Source organism: Pinus tabuliformis, chromosome 3_2 (genome assembly GCF_031772625.1).
Source record: "Pinus tabuliformis cultivar Carrire ecotype Pingquan chromosome 3_2, CPIR1, whole genome shotgun sequence".
NCBI classification, from domain to species: domain Eukaryota; kingdom Viridiplantae; phylum Streptophyta; class Pinopsida; order Pinales; family Pinaceae; genus Pinus; species Pinus tabuliformis.
The window spans coordinates 36,016,428-36,023,258 of NC_142302.1; positions in this window are offsets into that span (position 1 = coordinate 36,016,428).

The window sequence follows — 6,831 nt, forward strand, 5'->3', positions numbered from 1 at the left end:
ATGAATAACATACCTCTTATGGAGCTTTATAAACACAACCCAATGCAATATTTACAATAATATACACATATATACATATGCACATTTTCTTCAACCAACAAATAAAAGGGTATTTGTCGCATCCACAACAAGGGAGTCTAGAGGCTTACACCTCCACCCTCAAAATTAGTACCAGGGATTCACTTCATTATGAGGAAGTCCAAAATCCAATTCCAAAATCAAATCCTGCCTCAATATCCAACACTACTTTTTCTTTTCAATGAGCAGTTGTTGACTCATTGTTCCCAGGCACACTCCCAAGTGGTTATGATTTTATCTGAAAATGCTAATGACCAAAAAAATATATATTCCTTGGCCTTCCATATTTTGCTTCCCAGTCCTTCGAGCAATCCAATCATCCCCTTCCATGCAGTCACTCACCTTCCAAGTTAAAGCATCCCCTTCTCAGTTTCTCAGTCCATCGGGTGATCCATTCCTTGGGAAGGTTTCCTTGCATCATAAGGTCCAAAAACCAAGATATATTTCTGCCTCAAAGCCATCATACCGGTTATAATATTTTTATGTGAAATCAATAGACACTATTGGGTACCAGTTTCCCACAATGACCCTACTCCTTAATGCTTTACTAGCACACTATTGCATGTTACAACTCCTTTCACTACTAACACTCTTGCAGTTAGTTCCAACCACACAAACCTAGGAATTTCCATGCTTTCTTGTACCAAGCACATAATTTCCATTAGACTCAAAAGGAATTGTAATAAATTCAAATCATACCTCATTGATAGCTCGCTAATAAGGTGACACTTGCAATTATATTTAATTCTTATCACAACAAGTCAAATTAGCTCCTTGATCAAATCATCATGTATAAACATATCACATCCAATTAGCTCAAAACTCAACCATCATAAATCATAATCTTAGATTATGTTCATAATTTTGAAATTAAAAACAGAAATGAAATATTGATACTTATCTTTCAAATGGTTTGTTGCTTCTGCCTTTGTTCTTTGTCTTTTCTGTACACATACTGAATCAATTTCCAAACCCAACAAGTACTCGATGCCTTCTTTTTTCTTTGACCATGTACACACATTGGATTGGTTTCCAAACTCGGCAAGCATCCATTGCCTTCTTTTCCATATGCAGTATCAACAACAGGGGCATCCATAGACTATATTGCCTATACCCTCAATATGAACAACAAGGGTATCCAAAGACTATACCGCCTCTACCATCAGTATCAACAAATCAAGATTGGCCTCTTCCTAAGCTTTCCAAGGCTCCAGGGACTACTATTTAAACCCACATCCTCCAGGGAATGCAAGCTATTACAAGGCTCTAACCTACAACCTCCAAAGAACCCAAGTTGTTACAAGGCTCTAGAGATCATGTCTGAACCCACAACCTTCAAGTATTCGAGAACCAATCCCCTTCACAGCATGTACACATACACACTGTACAACACAACACATACATGTACACACTGTACAACACAAAAAATACATATGTCACAATACAACAACTACACAATACACATGAAACAATACCACATGTACATAACAATAGTACTGCACATCTAGAGACCACCCTGTCTCTACTAATCAACCTTGCCTCTAATATATTTCTGATGCCTTACTACATGCATCCACAACCCAAGTCCCAGGTTTTTGGCTCTTTCCACTTATCCATGCTTTTCCCAGCATGTCGCAGATCACACTGCTTTCATTCCATTGATGTATTCTTCAATATTGCCTGCCATACCATAAACATATGCATTGTTATAAACATATAATATTAGAATCATATCCACATGATACTTAACCTCATAGATATCCCAGGGCTACTCTTCCCACTTGATTCCTCTTGAACCAAGAACCTTTTCATGCCATTCACCTGCATAAAACAACCATTCTTCCACAATAATTATCCCTAACAACACTATCATAAAATGAAATTCACACACACACACACACACATACATTAGCATAATCATGATCACAACATAAAAATTACCAGCTTTCATAAGATCAAGCTTAAGAGAACTTCCTTTATCCATGCAATGCATGCACAACATTAAGAACAACAGTTCCCAACTTATCCAAGGCATTTGTTACCTCAATCCCATTTACTTTGCCTTTCCTATTACCTTTCTCATCACTATCCTGTCATTGTCCATTTAACCCAATGGAACCAACCAACTCAACTGGCTGTCATATTCTTTCCTTCAACTGCCCTTTATTCATGCATTGGGCTTCATTCGAGTCTTCCATTACTTGTTAGGTTTCACTTAGTGCTCCCTAAGCTCCATTATCTTTCCTCTTTCCCCCAACCAATTCCCCATACCGTCAAAACATAAAAGGAAAGAACAAGAAGGAAAGATAAAGAAAACATGGAAAACCAAACAACAATATAACACCACAAATAAAGTGGCATGGCCATGCACCAATCGCAGTCAAAACCACAAATCAAGCACAAACAAATCACAAAATACCATAAGCATAAAACTTTCAACAGACACCGTGACTCAACCCCATGGGTTCCCAATGCTCCCAAGGGTTTCTGAATAAAAGCTCAACCCAAGCCTTCTTCAAGATCTATGGAAGTCTCTTTTTCCATGCAATTCCCTGCATCATACTACCATAAACACATAACTATTAGTGCATTAATAAATATAAAAATATACTAGTTACCTTACCCTATTGTACCCAACACACTGCCCTACAACTGAACACATACACATATCATCTCTCAAGGGATTCCAATTCCCTTGACGAATTCAACTATAATCAGAAACCAACTATAATACCTACATCTGATCAATCATCCTCCATGTAGTTTCCTCAGCCCAAAGTTCCTCCACTTCACTTTAACTTGCTCTATTGCTTGGCCTTGGAGCATGAGATTATTTTGTTGCAGGATGCATTGAGGCTTTGCCATGATTTTGCTGCACCACTCTGATGCAAAGGGAAAACCTTCCTATGATGATCTCCACCACAGGTTCAACACCACAATGCTTCTCTACCTTTTCCTTTATTCTGTTGTTCCTTAGGATGAGACTCATGTCCTTTCTCAGTTGCATTGAATTTATTACATGGAACCACATTTTCCCTTGTCACCTGCATCTTGAGATCTTTCTCGCTCCTCGAACCCTTTTCTTTTAGTATTTTCATTACTTTTCCACTCACATATGAACTCATACTTGCACTTTGATTTCTCATAACAATGCTTTAGCTTTCTGATGGCTTCCTCCAATGACCGAGGTTCATCAAACTCAATATGGTCTTTGAATAATGGTAGTCCACTGATGAACCTTTGGATCTTTTATTTCTCGTCTTTGAGATGTGAGACATATCTCAACAACTCTAGAAATATGGTTATATACTCTTCCTCTGTCATGGAACCCATCCTAAGCTCATAGAATTCCTTGGCCTTTTCATCATAATATCTCTCAGAGTAATCATAAATTTTGAATAATTTTTTCATTCCAAGAAACCATGCTTCTGCATCTTTTGACTTAGTCAACTCAACATCAAAATCAGGAGGCTTGAATTTCTTGAATTCTTCTGACAAGTACCCCCTCTCACTCCTATAAGAATGCTGAGGATTATGGTGATGATGTCTCCCAAAAGAAAAACTAGAATAAAATCCACAAGTAATAGCCCTCCTCTCAAGTTTATCCAAGAGTTTTCCACTCTTCATTGTATCGTCCTTTTCCAACTTGTGCCTTTTCTAATACCTACTTCCTAATACACTATTAGTATTCTCTTCATGTCTATTCCCATGACTGATTCCTAGCTGTCCCTACTTCTGCAAATCTGAAAGACTCTAGAGGATGACTACATTAACCTTGACTTTCTTTTTTTAATTTATAGCAAGCCTTTCCTATGCCTTAATCAACCACTCATTATCTGCCTTCAAGTTTCTCAATGTATCTTCCAAACCAAGAGAAATATCCCTCTCCCTACTACTCAACTAATCTCTCCTATCCGACCAATGTCTCTTCTGGCTTGTACGAAGAGTCATATCAACTACTCTAATATTCTACTCTTCATCTCTGGTCTTCTATTGTATTTCAATATGCCATGTTAGATGAACCAAATACAAGACATAATCAAAATATTACCTCAATGTTTCTAAGGGTAGGATATTACATCTGCACAATCAGTCTAGATTAGCATGATACATAATAATATCATGAACTTAACTGTCATGCAAACACTGCCATGACAATAATTAACATGCATATGACCACAATGCATATAACAAAAAATTAACTATCATGCATGAATAATCAATGCATGTGCATATGACCACACTAATTAACTAGAATATATCATGCATGGATGCCAAACATGTTGGACATCCCTCTTTTACCACAAGGTCCAGTGCTACAACATCGCTCAAAGACCACCCTGTAATCACCCCATCCCGTAGTTACTCACTTTTACAAGCTCTCCAGGGAAACATGAGTTGATAATTACTATGACGTAACCCAACATCCAGGTTCTAGTTATGGAAGTGGGCGATACTAACCATAAACTTACTACAACCTCTCAAGGACATCATATCACCTAGGTATCAGACTTAAGTCATGGTGCTCAGACCCTAAGCTGTAAATTCTTTTTAATGGAGCTCACAACCCATCTGCACACATAAGCCATTGTGAGTGTGGATGGAAAGCTCCAGCTACATGCAAAAGCCTCCCTCCATGTGGTTGCAGCCAAATTTTCTTAGTTCCATGCATGCGACCATGAAACCAGTGCCACATTTTCAGGGTTAGCCGACAAGTCACTATCCAAAACAACCCAAATCTTTCTAGAATCAAGTTTAAAGTGATCACAAGTCTGCATGATAATTGATAACGCTAGATCTTGCTCAGAAGTTGCCAAACACATCAGAACATTTAGTCAAAAACATGGTAAACACATTAATTACAGGTCATGAATGCATATTTCTTCAATGTCTCCTTAACTTCATCAAGGAATCGTCAAGAAGGCTCAATGCCCTCTCAAACTAGTTGCAACAACACTAGTTATCCCATGCATTCACATAGCCATTCAATAACTTATGAAATCATGAAAAAGATCCATAATAAGAGCACATTAGTTAACCATGTCTATAACCAACATATAACCAAAATGAATCCATAACAAATCAGGCATAAAATCAACACAATAACCAATACATGTGCTTATTGATCACAATAAGAAAATAATTCATATAAACATATGCAAATGCCAACCAAGTTAGGGACTTCCACATACCACACAACCATAGATTGGTGATCCAAATTGGATCCATAGAAGACTGTCATAGAACCATGACTGTATCAAGTCGAACAAATCTCTAGAGAAATCCAAAACAACGATCCAAGACACCCTGAACCAGTGGCAATGGCAGCCAACGTGGAACGACGAGGACCTCGGTCAAAGCGCGCCAACCGAGGCCCATGGAGACCGCGCAGGAGGTCAAAGTAGCCCCCGGGAGCCCTGGATTGGGAAACAGAGGTGGTTTTTGATGCGCGATTAATCATGCATCACTGGGCGAACAGGGCCATGAAGGAAAAGCCGGAGCACTCGGTCGCATGGGGGAGCCGGAGAACCGCAGGCAGAAAAGGAAAAAGCATTGAGAGTATAAGGCAGGACCTGCACTCCGGAAAACCGACGGTATTGATTAAGGCGCCCTTAAATGGTATAGGTTTTGAATGAGAGCGGAGCGATTCGATACATCGATCGACGCGTGGTAAGTGGAGGTGAGAGAAAAGCACCATTGATCGCGCGCTATTGATCGAGCAAGTCAACCACGCGAAACGTGTGTATGGTGTCGGATCTGGAGGCCCTAGATCGGACGACTGAGATCACCCTCGATGGAGGAAGCAAAATCGACGAAGGAATATGCCTCGTTTTAGGGGGATTTAGAATCCATTTGACCACCACGGTGGAGGAAGAACGCATCGACGACATAACTGAAGAAACAAACTGATGAAGCATGCTCGCGCCATTTAGAGGAGGACAAGTGGCCACTCCCTAAGCGTTCATGATGACGCCGAACAATGAACTCTAAGCGCAGCTGTAGAAGGAGAATCGACAGAGGTGGAAGAGGAATCGAACAGGCATTAGAACGAATGGCTAAATCCATGAACAAAGACAGAAGAAGAAAGAGTTGAGAGACAGAAGAAGTGGAACAGTGAACCCTGCGAGGAGGACTGAACACAGAGAACAGTAAAGCAAAGCAGAAGAGACAGAGGGCGAGGTTGACTAGCGACAACATCGAGCACCAGAGAGCTTGAAGACTCAAGCCATCCCATAGAGGATCTGTCCAGGCTAAGCACCACATTGAGCTCTTGCCATTGTAGACCAGAAGGCCACAGAGCTGGCAGAAGAAGAAGAGTCTGTGCACTCCAGTGGCTTGGGGAATCCAAGAACCACCCTGCCAAGCAAAACCTGATTCAAGAGAACTCACATTGAGTCCCTGTATTGTAATTCTCTGCTCAAAGGCACAATAAAACAAAGCCACCACTGAAAGCTGGACTAGAGATGTAGCCCTGGAGAATAGGGTGAACTCCTTATTAAAAATTTCTTGTGTCTTTGTGTTGCTTACTGTATTTCTCTGTTGTCTTTCCGTTTTATTGTCTATGTATTGGCAATCTAATCGATCCGTTGCTGCAATAACACATAACACACACCAACACATGAGTCTGTAATAACTTTGTTTAGTAAATCTTTAACTGATGTCACTCATAGGGTGAATATCAGATCAAGTGGTATCCAAGCTCTAGGCTGTAAGGTTAGACAAGCTTGTGTTGGTTTAGCTGTGAATGCTCAC